Below are 19,321 nucleotides of genomic sequence, written 5' to 3'. Positions count from 1 at the left end.
GTATGTAACCTAACTGGGCTCAGTTTTAAATAATAGAGAAAGCCTTCTCTATTTATTTACATTTCTTTCTTCCTTTTTTCCTTCTTCTCTTACATAGTCAGTTATTAAATGTTGAAAAACAAAAAAGAATGTGTAAAATTTATGACATGGTAGGTGAAATCAAAAGAAGGGATAAAATATCGAAGAGAAAAGAAGTTTGGTGCCAAAGTAATCTAGGTGTGACCTATAATTGCAGATCATGATATTCTACATAATATGGCCACGAAATTGTCTCCAAGAGCCCTAGCAGCCATTAGGGAAAAAGAGAATCTATATGCTGTAAAATCCACCGTGTACATGAAATAGAAATATATTAATTATGCAATGGCTGTGTAATCATTCTTTGTAGACGGAAAGGCCAGGAATTTTTCCCAGGCATTCATGTAAATAGTAAGTAGTATTGGTCATCTAGTGACTAAAGTCTCAAACAGTATCTCTATACGTAACAATGAGTGACACTGGGTTTTTATTTACCATGGCCCTTTTTTTGAAACAGGGACTTGCTTTGTTGCCCAGGATGGAGTGCAGTGGCATAATGGTAGCTCACTGTAGCGTACACCTCCCAGGCTCAATTGATCTTCCCATCCCAGCTTCCCAAGTAGCTGGGACTGTAGGCACATGCCACCATCCCCAGTGCCTGGCTAATTCTTTCTTTTTTAGAAATAAGGTCTTACTATGTGGTCCTGACTGGTCCCAAACTCCTGGACTCAAATAATCGTCCTGTCTTGGTCTCTCAAAGTGCTGATAAAAGGTTATACTTAGCCTGAGCCATAGCAGCTGGCCACCATGACCCTTAATAGAGGTTAAAGGATTAGTATCATTCCAAAGCATAATTTGGGAAAAGACATTCTACTGGATGGCCAGTAGGATTATATTTATGTGCCTAGCTATCAGCTAATATACCCAAATCCTGGGATGTATCAGCAGAGTGGCTGGACCATGTACGCTCTTAGAAATTTTTCCACATAAGGCGATGTTCTTTTTAATTCAGCTTTTGACCAGAATTGAGTGACAAAACTTGGGATTGTTGTCTCATAAATAGTTAGAGCCCTGCTGCTTTATGTTGCAGTTGAATTTATAATACAATCAGACCTACATGATTTTACCAACAGTAGAGCTGAGAAAAGTGTAAATATGATTTTCTTGAAGTTGAGGAATGATGAGATAAAGACAGTTGAAATATATTATGAAATTAAAGGTCCTAATTAGATTACTTGAAATATATTAGGAAATGAAAGGTGCTAATCAAATTAATTGAATACTTGTCAGGCATTGTTCAAAATACTTTGTATGCGTGATCTCATTTACTCATTATATCAAACATTATTATACCCATTTTCTACATGAGGATAGTGAATATCAGGGAAGTTAAGAAATTTGTCCAATAACCTACAAGTTGGAAGTGATGAAGCCACGATTTAAAACTTGCCGGTATGGTTCTTCATTCTTAACTACTTGCCTCCTTGTGAGTGTGCTCCCCTCATTACGCCAAAATGATACCTCTAAAAGGAGCCGAGAGTCACCAGACAGCAGATAGTTTCGCAAAAACAGCTTGGCTATGATGCCGATTGGATTATCCAAGTAGAACAAAGTAGGTACTTCCCAAATCCTGAATTTACTTTGGCCTGGCAGTCAGAGGGAAGAGATCAGCAGTTGAAATCAGGCTTCCTGGCTTTCAGTCCTTTGACTACAATCCTTGGTAAGTGTCTACTCCTATTTGGCTCAGTTTCCCCAACTGTACAACGAGAGCTTTTAACTAGAATCTAGAGTGTCTTAACCAGGGACAGAGAGTAATACCACCTGGGAAACTTTCTTTTTTTTTTTTTTTTTTTTTTTTCCACTATCCTGATCTTTGTTGGAACTTTCAAAGTGATATGGAAAGGAAGTCCTGGGAAGGGAAGAGCATGGTCCCTTTATACGCTACACAAATGGGGGAGGGAAGTGCTGGGAAGAGGCGGGCATGGTCTTTGGCTAGGGCTCCACTCCCATGGACCTAAGTAAGGACAGGTATTTCCTGCCCAAATGTCACGTTTCCCAAGACTACCTTGGCCTGCCACACCCCCATCCTGTGCCTATAAAAATCCACAGACCCTAACAGGCAGACCCAGAAGCAGCTGGAAGTCGAAAGGAGCACATCAGTGGGAGGAACACACAGGCAGCTGAACGTCCAGAGGAACACACAGACAGGCACCGGCACTCGGGCAAGCCACCGATTGGCAGAGGCAGATTGATGCGGAGCTTGGCTGAGGCGGTAAGAGGAGAGCCCAGGTTCACTGCATCCCCTTCTGACTTCCCCCGAGCTACCTCCATGCAATAAATCCTTGCACTCATTCTCTAAGCCCAGGTGTGATCCAATTCTTTCAGTACACCAAGGCAAGAATCTGGGATACAGGAAGCCCTCTGTCCTTGTGACAAGGAAGAGGGTCTAATTGAGCTGGTTACCACAAGCCACCTATATAGATGACAAAATGACAAGAGCTATACTAAAAGAGCACCCTGTCACACATACCCAAGTGGGGCTTCAGGAGCTGTGAACATTCACCCCTAGACACTGCAGTGGGGTCAGAGCCCCACAGCCTTCCCGTCTGCATGCTCCCCTAGAGGTTTGAGTAGCGAGGCACTGAAAAAGTGAGCCACACCCCCATCATGCCCTTCGTGGGGGACAAGGGAACTTTTCCCATTTCAACAGCACCTATGCTCAGGCCCTGCTCCAGACTTCCTGAGCTCCCATTGTGAGTTAGGTGCGGAGGAGGACACAGCGGCAAGTTTTCCAAGACAAGTTTATCCTTTGGAAAGACCATCATGGTTTGATGCATAAATAAATGATTCTGCCTCTGTAGATGATTTAATTGTGCTAAAAGCTAGAGGTACTTGTATGAATGTAGCTCTTTGTATAAAAGCAGGAACATTATTAACACTATTACTCTTTCATGGTGAAGGACACTTGAAAAGGGGCCATGGGGGAAAGCAGAGAAGCAACAGCTAAACCAAACCTATAAGGACCCAGGATAGGCTGCTGAAGTGAGCAAACCCCAAGCACTGGCTACTGAAGTGAGGAAGGCATGAATAGCAGTAGGGAGTCTGAAAGCAGATCTAGGCAAGTTAAGAATCGCAATAAAGCAATGACGAATAAAGACAAGCACACTGGCGTCTTCTGTGCTACCGGTACTGACTTGAACACTCAGATTTGCCATTTACCAGCTGTGTCACAGAGGCCATGTTTATTTGATTTCCCTGAGCTTCAGTTTCTGTGATTGGCATATGGAGACAACAGTACACTAGAGTCGTGGGGGTTTTATTTGGATTATTTCTTGCTCGCACTTTTTCTTTGAAATTTATTATATCCTTTCTGCTTGCCAGGTACTTTTCTAAGTGCTTTTTGAGTGTTATCTCATTTTACCTTTTTTTTTTTTCAGACAGAATCTCACCCTGTCGCCAGGTTGGACTGCAGTGGCATGATCTTGGCTCACTGCAGCCTCTGCCTCCTGAGTAACTGGTACAACAGGCACATGCCACCACTCCCAATTAATTTTTGTATTTTTAGTAGAGATGGGGTTTCATCATGTTGGCCAGGATGGTCTCTATCTCCTGACCTCGTGATCCACCCACCTCAGCCTTCCAAAGTGATGGGATTACAGGCAAGAGCCACCACATCTGGCCACATCATTTCATCTTTACCAGACCCCAAGAAACAGGTCCAAGAAACACAGCAGTCAGTCTAGATCCACTTAGTTTGATTCCAGAGGCTACACTCAGTCTCTGAGAGATGGTTGGTTCTCAAGGATTATGTGTTTCTCTCTCCTTTATTTCTGCTTAGCATGGGCAACTGTTCCAAATGGACAGAAGCTACTAAATTGCTTCTTTACAAGCTAAGTCCATTAAATTCTCTCCATTATGAAAATGGTCTCTCTTGTTCCAGAAACTGCTTTTTATAAGATTCATTAAACTCCCTTTCCCATGTTCATGTCATTTTACGAGGGTGGCAAAAATATAGTTATCAGTGCCATGGGTTTTCGTAGACTTGTAGAAAGACAGTGTTAGAGCTAAAATGGCCCTTGGGATCATCTAGTTCACTCCCCTCATCTTACACATGGGGAAACTGAGGCTCTGAGTAGTTAAGTGATTTAACCCTGAAAACCCACCAAGCTTGTGACTGAATCAGACTAAAAACCCAAGTTATCTGACTCCTAAGTCTCTGCCCTTTCCACTTTATCATTCACTAACACCAATCAGCAACGTTGTGAGCATATACCACTGGCGATTCATTCATTCATTCACGGAACATTTATGGAGTATTTATTATACACCAGGCACTGTGTGAAGTCCCAGACTGAAAGAAATAAACAGGAGGTTATGGCTGGCTTAGACAACACATCGTCACTATTACTGGAAGAGGGTGAGGGATAGAGGGGATCAAGGAAAACCGTGTAAATCAGCATTTCTTAACTTTGGCCACATACTAAAATTGCCTCAGGATCAGTTGAAAATGCCAATGCAAAAAAAAAAAATATATATATATATATATATATCTAGAGACCCATCCTAGATAAGTTGAGCAAGAATCAGAGCATAGGGTCTGGACATCTGTGGTTGCCCCTGTGATTTTAATGTGACCCTAAAGTTGGTAACCACTGCTCTAAGTGTGTGGTCTTCTAAAAATAGGTGAGAAGCGTACTGAAAGGATGTGCTGACGCTAAGGCTTAGCAGGAAATTACTGTTGTAGGTTAACGAAAGACTGGCTGGAAAAGTAATGGCTCTGGGGACAACTGAAATATATTAAACTGAAGTTCATATCTTAGCATATTCATGAGTGGGTCAAGCCACACTGCAAGATATTGGGCAATTTCTCGTTACTTACATTGAGATGTTAAAAAAGTATGAATCACTTGTCGAATGCCAAGCACTATACTAGGCACTTTGACGTATCTGAGTGAATGTAAGTAACACATATACCACTGTGAAGTAAGTGCAGTTATTATGCTCAATTACCAGTTGAGGAAACTGAGACCCAAGGGGACAAAACTGCTCCAGATCACAGAGGATGCGGCAGAACCAAGGTTAGAACAAATGTTTTCTAACTTCAAGACTCTTTTCCACCATGTCATATTGCAAACAAGTCCTTTTATAAGACACAATCTGCTGTTGCGTCATGTGTGATTTAAATTGTACAGTTATTGTGGTAATCAATAAAGTGTTAGATTGGTCTTTTCTTTCCCTAATTCTTTTCTCCCTCATCATGCCTGCCTGCTTGCTGTATGTTTTCCTGTTAATGCCACCACAGATGCAATCATGAAAGATAGAAAAAGGAAGACACTTGCCATTCAATCCTCTCTTTTCCCGGAGGAATATGTCATGTCTCTGACTTGGAAATCACTTCCTGTAATGAGTTTTGCCAAAGTAGAGGCACAAAGAATTGTGTCTTATTCTTAGCACATATTCTCAGCATGCCTTTTAATGACTCCCGTGGAAGGAGTTCCATGCATGCTGTGTTTCTGTCTATACTGAGCATCAGCAAGCACAAACAAACATTTCTCTACAATGCTTTGAAATTAACAAGACAATGTTGGATACATTTCTGCTCTATTGTTGCTAAAAACTAAAATACGTATTTACTTTCCTCTGAAGAAACCCAAAATTTCAGACTATACTGTGTCTGTCTGTTTTGGCTGCATTTAAGGGAAGCACACCCGTTGACATACTATGTAGATTTCAGCCCTGGACTGCAAGTATTTTCATCTGCTTCTTGGAGGTGGTAGGGAGAGTGATGGAAGTATTTTTATTTCATCTGTTTGCAGCCCATTCACACGTCCAACGTGCTCATAAAAAGTCTCTGCAATGAAAAGCCAGCATAGGGTGTCAGAAGAAAGAAAAGGCAAACCAAATTTAATCTGGTGATTTTTATGGGTACGGCGAGGGAAAAGTAAATGTCACAATGCTGCCTGCAAGATGCTGCCACTTGTATGCCAGCCTTCCTTTCCAGGGCGGCTTATCAACGAACTTCAGTAGCCACTGAATGAGAATCTTTTTGGAATAAAAACATGCTGACATACACCATGGCTCCACAGACATTCATGCCCAAAGGAAGACAGACTGCACTGTGCAACATCCAAAGTTTATGCAGTGTTGACACTGGGGAGCAGTGGCATATGTGATGTCTGCCATATGCCCCAAAGTCCTTCCTGCTCAGGCAGGGGGTGGGGTTGGTATGACGGAATCATAATCATAAAAAAACTCATTAGAACACACAACCACTGTCGTTTACTGCTACTCCCTGGCAGAAGGACAAGGCCTTTGTGCTTCAGTTGCCAGAGTAAATTAGATAGTGAAATCGAACTTCCATAGCTCTCAGTAAAGAGATAAGAGATCATTAGTGTCTCACAAAATAATGTTGAGTTTCCCCTCTCTTTCCTAGTGACGGTTCAGGCCTGGTTTTCATATCTGGTCCAGAGACTTAAAATATCATCAAGTATGCTGGTTTTTATAAATGTTGCACTGATAGATGTGCTTTTTTAAATTGCTTGGTGAGACCATGACAAGTGTGCTATGCGGATTGCCAAACACCCTTCCCAGAACATTTTAAAAATTTGACTCCTTTGTTACAAAACCTGACAGTGTGACCTATGACTGACTGTCCTGATGCTCTGCGTCACTACAGTGCTGCCTTCAAATACTCGGAGTGACTGTCTGGACGGCTGCAGAGCTTTCAGGAAGAGCACGCTCTCAGGCACTTGGAGGAGAACAACACTCCACGTTTCTTCCAAAATGAGCCTCTCCCTTGGCTGTACATCTCCCTGTACAGCTCTGTGCCACATGAAGCCTGCTGGACCTCGCATATCAGGCAAACCAGCACTCTGATGAGCACATGGTGTTTTGCTTCTGCTCTTGCTCCCAGTGGTATCCCTGCTTGGGCTCTTGACGCTGCCAAAATATTTTGGGGGCATAAAAGGTTGCCAGGGATGGGCTGAGTGTCATGATAAGGGAGGAGAGAAATATGCCAATGAAGGCAATTTTTCTTTTCCCTAACAACTCCAAACTAAAAATAAAATACAAAACATTATAACCACAACAAATACGAACCAGCATGGGGAAAACACTCACCAGCATGCACACACACGCACGCACATACACACAAGCTCACTGATAGGGTGGTTGTGACATGGCATGAATTTATACATGCAAAGCACTTAGAATATTATATTGGCAGAAATTAAGTGCTATATAACTGTTTGTTGTTATTATTATTTGCATTAGGATGGGCATATGTCCATGTTGGATCAATCAAAAGAATAAAGCTCCCCTGGTTGCCCATCTATTTCCTTCATATTCAAGTCTTAACAAGAATGGATTAAGCTGTAAGAGGACTTATCTTTGCATATTGAAATTGATAAAGGAAGGAAAAAGAATGAGAGCAACTAGGATGATGCTAACTAACCATAGAAAGCAAAGAGAAGCTGTGCCCGGTGACTTATGCCTGTAATTCCAGCGCATTGGGAGGCCATAGTAGGTAGATAACCTGAGATCAGAAGTTCGAGACCAGACTGGCCAACATGGTGTAAGCTTGTCTATACTAAAAAAAAAAAAAAAAAAAAAAATGCAGAAAATAGGAGTGGTGGCGGGCACCTGTAATTTCACCTACTTGGGAGACTGAGGCAAGAGAATTGCTTGAACTCAGGAGGCGGAGGTTGCAGTGCGCAGCCTCACTGATCTCACCACTGCACTGGGTGACAGAGCAAGACTTCCTCTCAAGAAAAAACAAAAATAATAAGGAAAAAAAATGCTATTTAACGGTATCCTAAGCAGAAGCCGGAAGAAAAACAAGTATCAGTTGGTTGAATAAGATCACCAAAGATACTTCAGAAAATCTTTTCAGAACCACCTCCTATACACACGCACACACACACACACACACACACACACACGCACACACATCTTGAATGATCTTGAATGTCTGGAGTCTTTTAAACAGCTATGTGATTACAAAGGTGAAATGTTCTCAGGCTTATATTAAGAGAAACCAAATGCTGAAATTATTTTCCTGTCTGCTTACTTTCTACCTGAGGTCAGAGCACCCCTTGTTTATGTAGTGTGGTGGTCAGGATCTCCATATTTATTTAGCACAACTTCGACTGAACCACCCCTCTTCAACACCTGGATGCAGGATAGGCTGTCCATACCTCTGATTTCTGAATGACCAATAACCACCAGGGTGCTTATCATGCATAAGCCTAATTCATTGGCCTGTTTAATTTCCTTTCCAAGTTATCATTCTTGAGACATATTTAGAATCCTAGACTGTGAGAGCCAGAAAGCACCTTTGAGATCAACTTGTCCAACTTCCTTATTTTACACTCAGAACTGATAACTGCATTCCAGTTTGTCACCAACATCGCTTCTGGCATAATTAGGGCTGCTAGCACTGGGAAAATGGGAACTGTTCCTCTTCCCCACATTCTCAGAAAGGCCAAGGTCACAGCCACCCCTCCCCCAGGCAGCCTCACACACAGTTTTCACTGTTTCCTTTCTGCTGCTGTGTGAGGCAGCTCATAAGCAACAGCCTTTTGTTGCCGAGGGAAGAACAAAACCCTGGCTTCCCAGCAGTGGAAAGATTTATAAGAGCTCAAGGAAGGTCAAAAGGCTAAATTACCCTGTGACTTCTATGTAATCGGCATCTTCTAGCTTGCTGCAGGATGAGCCTGATTACATGGAAGGCAAAGGTGAAGACAAAAGAGCATAAATAATCAAAGAAAATGAAGCTTGACGTAGTTACAGTCCTCATCTTTTTTTTTTTCAGTCTTCACACTGCCTTCTGCTAAATATTTTTTTGTAAGAGCACTTAGAAAGAACAAACCTTAAAGATTCTTCCCCGATTTATCTAAAAGTAGAAATTAAAAAGCGACTTTTTATTATATGGGATTTTCTTTATTTTTAAGAGCATCAAGAAAAAACATGCTCATATATTAGAAAAATATGGCACAGAATCAAAAGGCGTAATTATGGAGGAGTCAGTTCCGTTTGGAGGAATCACTGAAGCCTTCAGGGAAGAGGTGTACCTTTCCCATTTCTTGCCCCTCTCCTGTTTTATTCTTTATTGCTTTTTTTCAGGATGACTGCAAGGATAAAATACTTAGGTAAAACCGAGATAAGCATATCTTTGCTTCTCTCTCTTTCTCACTGTTTCTATCTTTGTCTCTGTCTCTGTCTCTCTCTGTTTCTCTCTCTCTCTCATACACCCGTGCTTATAAATCTCAAGTGTCCATTACATTCTGGGAACTTTCTGTCTCTAGCTAACCCTATGCCAGCACCCAGCACACTGTATTTCAAGTGCTCACTAGGTGACAGTAAGCTCCATGAGAGCAGAAACCTTGTCTATTTTATTTACCACCATCTGCTCAGCCCCACACACAGTGCTCAGCATAGAGGAAGTGCCCAGTAAATACCAGTTGCATAAATGAATGATTTTGGCACCAGTTTTTTGGACAATTTCATGGCTGTGATTTAAAACCAAACAAAAAAAAATATATTCCCAGGTAGTGTTTTTTCACATCCTTCTGACCTTTATATGGATCATTACTTCATCTGCCTTGTCCATGAAGAATTCCAGAGCTTCACGAGGTGTAGGTAATTTAATGTTGGTTTAGTGACATCATGAATACATCATAGAAATCATTTAATAAAGAAATCATAACAAACCTAGAGGTTTTAGGAAAGCCACTTTCAGTGTAACATACACAAGCCCTGTTAAGTAACAAAGTTGGAAAAAAGTCAAATTTAAGTCATAGCTAAATTATAATTATCTATTTGAATGCTTTCCAACTATTGCTGTGTGTAAGACATGACTGACATCCAAGCTGTATTGACCTTCCCTCTAAAAGTAATCTCAGGCTTCCAATAATTTCACATGTTGCAGAAGTTCTATATACCATACAGAATGTATACCTTCATATAGTCACTACCTACATGCCCATACTAAATAACAGATCTCAGCGAATGTTCATGATATGGAGGAAGTGTTAGCACATTCATTAATTGGGGTGTTTGTAGGTAATTCTCATGGAAGTATAGCTACTATTTTTTCACTTTTCTACAAAAGCCTTCAATGCATATTCAGAAGGAAAAATATTTATGTTTCTTATAAGTACTTCGGAATTCCACACAAATGGGGATATTAACTTAGTAAATGCTTTTTATGATGAGACTTTATTAATTATACAAAGCTTTAGCCAAATATATGTGAGAATCCTGTATGCTAGAAATATATAAGATTCTAGAAGGATTTGACCTCTCCCTTTTTCTCATCCTGTAAAGATAAATGATAATAGGTTCTCTAATTTTTTAGTTTTCTTTCTCATTAGGACTTCCATATGCCTAGTTTCAGTTGCTCCAGCTACTGTTCTGACTTCTACATTATTCTTCTCACTTCTGTTTTTTCTTGGATAATGAACCTGAGTTCATTATCTAAGACGCCACAATGATTTTATCTAAATACAAATTTGATCGTGTTACTACCCAACTCAAACCCACAATGTCAATCTCCTTAGACTGGCATATAAGACCCTTCACAATATGCTTGCAGCCTACCATATCAGTCTCAGTGTCTCTCTTCTCCCCTTACATCCTATGCTGTAGTTACACCAGATGCCTGGTGCACAGGTCTCCGTTTTTGAGCCTGATGTTCTCTTTTTCGCCTTTTCAGCCAACACAATTCCACTTATCCTTCTATGTCTTCCCTGAGTGCACTTTTGCTACGTCTTCCTACCTAGACTGAGTTAGTGGCTGCCTCCACTGTTTTCTCAAGGCACTCTGTGTATTCGTCTTTCACAGCCTTTACAACTCTGCATTAGCGTTCATTTTATGCATGACTTTCTGCACCACTTGATTGTGAACTCCTTGAGGATTAGAGGGGGAGTTTCACATAGTGTTTAATAAATGTTTGTTACATGAATGAATGAATGAGTTAATGAGTTAATTATTTCCCCTGGCTATGAACGTTAGTCAGCATTCAAAACAGTTTTTTCTCCCTTTGGGAATCTCTTTATTTCCATATAGTATAATGAGACCTCTTAAGTTTACCAGAGGTCTGGGAAAAGGAAATGTAATAAATGGGAAAGTATTTTTAAGTTGGCATGTGTGGGCATTAGCTTAAACCTTTTAAAGACAGATGTTACACTCCAGAAAACATTATGAATGAGAATGTTGAAAAAAGTTTGTTGCATAATAGCTAGGAGTGAAAAGTTCTTTTCTTTGTCCCTGGGAACAATAAGGTGATAACCCATATTTCAATCTCCTTCCCCTACTTGCTCTTGTCAGTGTTTACCATATGAAAAAAAAAAAACCAAGTTACTTCATCCAGACTTCTGATCACGTCTAAAAAATGAGAAGGAATATATTTTCATATTTTGTGGTTGATTTTTGTAATTTTATGAAGATCAGGTGAGATTTCCAGCCATCTTGCAGCAGCATGGTTTAAAAGCAAAGTTGTGGGCTATAAGCACAAATTGTGCCATTAACAAGACTGCAAATATCTTAATCTAAAATTTATACACTGGTTCATTTTAGTATTATTTGAATGATGGAACAATTTTTAAAGTAAGTGACAGAATTGTACGTTTTTACATCACGACTAGTCTTAGGACCATTTTTGTCCAATGTAGATGACAGATTTGGAGAGACTTGATATCATTACTACATATAGAAAAAATAGCCCTTGGCAATATAAGATATGTTTTTTTTAAAAAAGTCACACTGCAGTTTTTAATCTACCAGTTCTAGGGATAGCTAAAAATAAACATAAGGAATTCTTGATTTGCGTATTTAAGAATTAAGCCAGAGAGCTATGTACTTATTCACCATGTCGGCTTTTAAAGTTTATTTCCATAATCGTTACTTGGTTTGATTGTTTGCAGCAATCATGAATGAAATTCAGTAACGTTAAGGTTATTAGGGGAAAAAAAAGACAAACAAAATGAAACAAAACAAATAATGCCAGAAGTTTTATAAGTCACAAGCTAGCTCTCTACTGTGATTCAGCAACTTTTAGCAGCTGAATCTAAATCAGATTCAAAGCTTTCTGAATCTGTAGCCATCAGACAAGTCCCAGAGCTCAATGAAAGAGCTTTCTGGTGCCTGAATCCACTCTTCCGTGCTTGAGGTAACAAAGCAGCCAACCCAGTGATATAGCCTACCCCTCTTCAGGGCTCCAGGCCTCTGCACTATTTGGCACTATTGGGATTTTGTCAGATTAAGGAATCAATGGACAATGTCCTGAGTGCTTTTCTTTAAAAAGTAAATAAATAAATGTAAGCCCTAACTGGAGCCCAACATACAGTCTGAACTGCCCAAGTCACAACAACGCTTACACAACCCTTCAATAACTGATGTGTTTTCCGGTCAAATAGACCAAACCCATAAATCAAAGACAATGCTGTCCCTATGACTCACTCATTTGCATTCTGAGTGAGACACACGGTTTTAGGTCATATAAAAACAGAAGACTGATATGCGATCCAGTGGCTCAGGGTTCCAAACACGCCAGCTTTAAAGGCAGCTGTGAGGTTTGCCTATGAGCTCCTCCTATGTGTATTTCAAATGCTTGTTAGAAATCTTTGCATGGGCATTGCGGAAGTGTTTTCTTGTACAATAATGTCCTAATGTGACCTTCTTCATTTACTATTTAAGGAGTTTTACTAGAAAACTTATCCGGATGCCATTTAATCGAAATTCTCAAAGCCTCTTAAAACAATTTTATCTACAATGAAGCAATAGAATGAAACCAAAGCATCCATCCTGTGAATCAGGAGTTCATCATTTCTATACCTGCTCAAACGTATTGTGTCAACTTTTCCAAGTTCTTTTCTCCTCAAAATGCTCCTGTTTCTTTACCTTCTTAAATGAAGAAAACTCTGCTCCCTTCTTTTTACTTTCCTTTTAAGGTTGCTCTGCTGAGTAAAACCTGGCCCCACTTGAAGTTATTCTGTGGCCACAGCATAGGTGACAGAGGTAAATGGAGGGTTTTTAAAAGCACACAATTTCTTTCCAACAAAGCCTCCTCAAATAATGCAAGCCATTTTTTACCTGCCCTACAAAAACCAAATTGCTCTTCTTGCATTGGAAAATCATCCAGCTACTCTGAACAGCTCTACACCATTGAGATAACAACAGGCTCTACACAGAACAGAAATGCTGCATTGCCCCCCACTTCTGCTGCTTTAGCATAGGATGCTTTACTTTTCTTAAATACACACACACACACACACACACACACACACACACACACAATCTGAATTAGCTAAAAAGGAGAGTAAACTGTGAATAAAGAGCGTTTAAGGAGAGTATTTAAAGAGTGTATAAAAGAGAAACATCCACACTTCCATTTAGTTCACTACCTTATCTGAGAGGACAATGTGGTACAACACATGTAGTCAGAAAAATGAGAGGATGTGGGATGTTCAGAAGGTAATGGACCTATTTGAAGTAGGTCTGCCTTACACAAGAGGAATTCGTGGCAGGTTAATTGAGCCACAATTGTCATAAACCCAGGAAGGGTTAGATAAGTTGTGAGGCCGAGTGAAAACTAAAAATGCAGAGGCCCTTGTTCCACAGCTATTCATAATTCAAGAACCATCAGAGGAGCAGAGCATTAAACCAAGTCTGAGACCCTTCTAAGCTTGAGGCTCTGAGCAATGGCACAGATCGTATGCCTGTGAAGTTGGTCCTGCACGTATCTAAAACCTCCATGGCCCATGTGAATCTTGTGTAAGATGGAAATTCTTCCTCAGGTGGCCTCAGGTTTATTCTTTAATAACCAAACCCCTTCAAGATTCTCTCCCTTTAAAAACCATGAAGAAAGTAGTCCTTTTTCAAAATCCATTTGCTTCATGCCTTTTCCTTAGAGAATACTAATATTATTATGCTTAACATCTGCTGATTATAAAAGATGGATATGTTACTAAATATGACTCTCTAAAAGAGCAATCTTATTGATAAAACTCAACAGCAAAAAAACAAGCAATCCAATTCAAAAGTTGGCAAAAGACCTGAAAACACATTTCTCAAAAGAAGACATACAAATGGCCAACAGGTATATGAAAAAAATGTTTAGTATCACTAATCATCATGGAAATGCAAATCAAAACCACAATGAGTTACTACCTTACCTCAGTTAGCCTGGCTATAATCAAAGACAGAAAATAATAGATGCTGGAGAAGATGCAGGGAAGGGGAACACTTGTGCTCTGTTGGTGGAAACATAAAATGGTGCAGCCATATGGAAAATAACTTGGAGAGTCCTCAAAAAACTAAAAATCAAACTACCCTATGATCTAGCAATCTCATTACTGGGCTTGTATCTGAAGGAGTATACGGGATTGAAGTATGGGAAGATATATCTGTGATATATCATCCCCTGTTCATTGCAACACTATTCACAATAGCCAGTATAAGGAATCGACCTAAGAGGCAATCTGTGTATGAATGGATGAAGAAAATGCAGTATACACCCAATGGAATACTATTCAGCCATAAAACAGAATGCAATCCTGTCATTTACAGTAATCTGGATGAACCTGAAGGACATCATGTTGAGAAAACCCAGCACAGAAAGATAAATACTGCGTGATTTCTCTTTTATGTCGAATCTGGAAACATTGATCTCATAGAAATAGAGAGCAAAATAGTGGTTACTGGAGGTTGGGGAGGGTAGGGAGAACTGCAGACTGGAAAAGGTTGCTTGAGAGGTATAGATCCAGCCAGACAGGAAGAATAAACTCTGGTGCTTTATTAGACAGCTAGATGACTATAGCTAATAACAATTCAGTGTATATTTCAAGAGGCAGAAGAGAGGATTTTGAATGTTATCACTATAAAGAAATTAATATTTACAGTGATGGTTATGCTGGCTATCCTGATTCTATCACTACACAATGTATGCGTGTGTTGAAACAGCATGCACTACCCTATAAACATGTACAGTTATTGTCTGTCTATAGATAGAAAAGAATGAAGGATAGAAGAAAAAAAATAAATTAAATAAAGCAAAAGGTGCTATTAAAGGCAATAGTTCCGTTTATGCTTCTATGGAAAGATCTTTGAGATGGAATGTTAAATAGTAAGAGAAAGATGCAGAAAGAAAAGAGAAAAATAAAACAAAAAATCAATGTGTCCTCTCAGCTTGTGGACAGCCTGTGGCTGAACATAGAAGCAGAGTTTCCTCTGTCTTCTCTTCATTTCCCCAATTGCGGGGGTTCTTTTCCTTATCCCTGAATTACCATAGCAACTTCCTAGAACCGAGTCTCCTCTCTACCCAAATGCTCAGATCACTCTTTCAGCCAGACAACTCAATGCATCTCTGTTTATCCAGTGAAAATCAGTGATGGAGTGGACGGACGTGGGTAAAAAGTCAGTCATAACTCGTTTCAAATTACCCCTTTGGCATCTTTTGTTTTGTACAACAAATATATTTTGTTTTTCAAGTATTAACTCATTGATACTCAAAAGCACACTGTGAGTTATAGATAATCATTGTTGCCCTGTTTCAGATGAGAAAACTGAGCCCCGGAGAAGTTAAATGACTGGCTCAATGTGACACAGTTGGTAAGTGACAGAGCTGGGTTTCAAACCCGGGCATGATGGCTCCAGAGTGCCTGCTCTTCAACACTGATCTGTGCTTATTCTTGCTGACCTGGCCTCTCCCTATAGTCACTGGGTCAGCGGAGCAAGCCCTAAAACTTCCTAAACCTCAGTGTCCTCCTTCTAACATAGATATAACAACCTCAAGTGGTGATGACAAGGAATAGCAATAGAAGTGCGTGCAATGCGTTTTATAAGACCCCATACAAATGTTAGTAGTCACATTTGTTTTGCTTGGAGAACCTTCCATTATTTTTGGACTCAAGGCCAAGTTTCCTTTCCTGGCTTTCAGAACCATGAAAAGGCAAGTTCAGCCAGTAGTATTCTTGTCACTGTTGTATGTATGCATATTTCTGTCTTTACATTTTCAAGCTTGCCGATTCCCCAAGCCTTTTTCAATTCAAGGCTGTTTTGGTGTCCTGCTTGCTTCACACAGCCTTCTCAGAGAATGCCGGTCTAGTCCATATTGACCTTTTCCTTTACTGATCCCGACCTCCCACATCCTCTTCAACGATTAGCTCTTTGAGATGTAATGTTATATAAGAAGAGAAAGATGCATAAAGAGAAAAAAACAAAAAAATCAATCTGTCCTCTCAGCTTGTGGATAGCCCGTGGTTGAAGGATTGGTAGCTCATCTTGCCAATTTGGCAATAAATTCCTTAAGAGCGGGCATCATGTCTTATTTCGAGTGTATATGTTGTGTTTCCCCCACATACAGGGTCCTTGAGGGAGATTCAGTGGTTATTGACTTTTCCATTTTCCCCCAGCATCTTGCCCCAGGGCTGAGCCCACACACAGCCTGCAGAAACACTTGTGGATTTGTTTTAGATGTGCACAGCATCTGCTTGAGTGTTCAGCACACAGTGAGCACTGCATAAATTGTATTTTTAGAGACAATCTGTTACCACATAAGGATTACCAGAAGTTACTCATACTCTTTGTGTAAGTAGATTTATACAATTATAATATCTAAGAGCTGAAATAAGAATGAGGGAAGTAAAATCATGAGGCCTTTTTTAAGCAAAAAGACATGTTAGAGCTTCTGGTCAAAATGTGTTCACTGGTGTGTCAGAGAACAGGTGTGTAGTTTGTTGAAAATAACTTGTTATTAATGAGAATGTGTCAAGTTTGAGAATGATTTACTATTTTCAATGAATTAAAGTGGATTCCAGTTTTCTCCAATGGCATCATTTTTATTGAACTGTTTTATCGAGTGAGAAGGCTAAACCTAACTACTTTATCTGACAAAAAAAGCAAAAACAAAAACAAAAACAAAACGGAGGCTCCGTGAATGGAAGGACCTGGTCCAATGTCACACAGAGAGTTCGCAGAAACGTGGAGGCTAAATCCCATTGTCCTCAGATCCTCCTCAGGTCAGCAAACAAGAAAGAATCAGTGTGACTTAAGAAAAACAAAACAGAACCCAGTAAAATTTTAAATCTTATTCAAATAGCAAAAATATTTATCTCCTACTCGGAGATCAGGGCTTAGGAAGGATTTCTCTTGGACAGGCACAGCAAGACGAGTTTGTGAAATGTCTTATTTCCTAGCCCTCTGTTATAAATCATTTGAGAAAGTATATATTTACCCCTCTCTTTCTAAGACTTGACTTTATCTTTGTACAAATATCCATCCTTGTATATTTGATTTTGCCCGACAGAGAAACTCAGAAATCCTGATTGAAAAACAAACTGCATCAATACGGACAGAGCTTCTCCTCCTTTTAGTCTGTAAGAGCAGGAAAATTAGCTTGTTTTTAAAATTTTGGAACATTTGACCTCTTTGCATAGTAGAACTGAAAAATTTTCTGATGAATTTGCACGAAGCAAAATCTAAATAAATGCAGTTTAAAACGAATGAATTATTTCAACAAACCCCTACCCTGACTTACACAGATTATTACTTAACATATATTTGCTTTTCAGAGATCAACTTAGCAAATAAAATCTATTTTGTTCAAAAATTTCAAGTTAAATATTTGAAATGGAATTACATTTTAAGTCGTCAGTATTCCAGTGACATCCTTTTAAATGTATTTTTAAGATGGTGGGGGTTTGGACAAGGATAACTCACACTGCCTTTTTAATAAACTTCTGTAACATGACAGAAAAACACACAGGAAACTGTTGTTGGATTTTCTTTTCATTCACTAATGCTTTTAATAAGCCCCTCAGAAACCTCTGGAAAGCAGAGAAATTTTTTGAATGGATACATTTTTCCTCTTTTTTATTCTTACATGAGAACACGTCAGCTGAAAATTACAATATTGAGGGCTTTATTTCTTTGTTTCCAGTTAAAAATCTATATGAGCAGATAGAGACACATTGGTCCAGCAACAAAACTATGACTGAAGTTTATGATGGTGAAGAGGCCAAATACCTCCTGTCAGCTAAGAGCTTTGCTCATTGGAATGAATCATTGAATTTCTGAAGCTCAACTAAGTTGTCCAAGGGTCTGTCAGTCTCCCTGATAATAAGAAACTTGGCAGTGTTGGTTAAAAGGGTGGGGTGATAAATCAGTAAATGGGAAAAAAATGCTATTTTCCCTGAAATGTGATAATGTGCTCTTCTTAGATAGATTGATAGTTTAGTTTGTTTAATTATCACAGTGGATAACTAAATTCATTTATCCATAAAAAAGACAACTCCTTGAAAAATAAACAGAAAACCCATCACAATTCCCCCCCACCCAACACACACACACAAAAAGGCGGTAGGATTTTGTGATTTACAAAGAAGTAAGAAAAATGGTTTAAACTTTTGTTTAAAGTCAAGCTTGGGAGGAGAGATTAACCCAAGATAAATTGTGCATTTGGATGCTGTAGGAAAAAAAAAATCGGAATAGGGCTATATCCAAAGTAGAAAAATGAAAACAGAAGTATAAGAGATTTTCAGGCTTAAATAATACTTGTCTCAATCCCTATTTTGTTTTGTGTGAGCAGCCATTTCCAAAGAGGTCTAAACTCACAGAGAACCAAGGTTGAATGTGTCCACTGAGTTCATCCAGTTCAACACTGTTCCTGATGGGGACCTGAGGCCCAATGAGAACCATGACTTATCTGTACAGCTTTATTGCCACACTAAGGCCAGAACCTCAGATCCTAGGACTCTTCACTGTGAAATACCACTTGTAGGCTCTTATTTTGTCTAAATTGAACTGTATGTAACAATCTTGTTCCGACAGAAATATGATTTACTATGGTTTTTTAACTCTGATTGATTTGTTTCTTATGTCTTCCAGAGAAAAGATAAATTATTTGAGTCATAATAAAAACTAAATGATAAGCTCTGGAAGAATTTATCATTCAAGCTGATCAGAGAGTGCATTTTCTCTTAACTGATAATGTCCCAATTCCAAAAGCCAATAACAAGACAATCTCACAGCTCAGCAGCAGTAAAGCTACTTTTCACTCTAGAATGAAATCTTTGGATTCGATGAACAGACCCAAGTATCACTTAAAAAATCGGGCCTGCCTGCATGTGATTAACTTTAGATCTTGGCTATGTGTTACTACACTTCTCTGCCATCTTCATGGGGTATGTCTCTGTGTGTGTGTGTGTGTGTGTGTGTGTGTGTGTGTGTGCGCGCGCGTGCATGCGCTTGTGTCTCATAAAGTTCTGAAAATTTTCAAACAAAATAATGTAAGACTTCCAGGAAC

Source organism: Sapajus apella, unplaced genomic scaffold, assembly GCF_009761245.1.
Source record: "Sapajus apella isolate SASKATOON/1434 unplaced genomic scaffold, GSC_monkey_1.0 scaffold93, whole genome shotgun sequence".
In the NCBI taxonomy this organism is placed as follows: Eukaryota; Metazoa; Chordata; class Mammalia; order Primates; family Cebidae; genus Sapajus; species Sapajus apella.
This window is presented reverse-complemented; position numbering follows the sequence as displayed.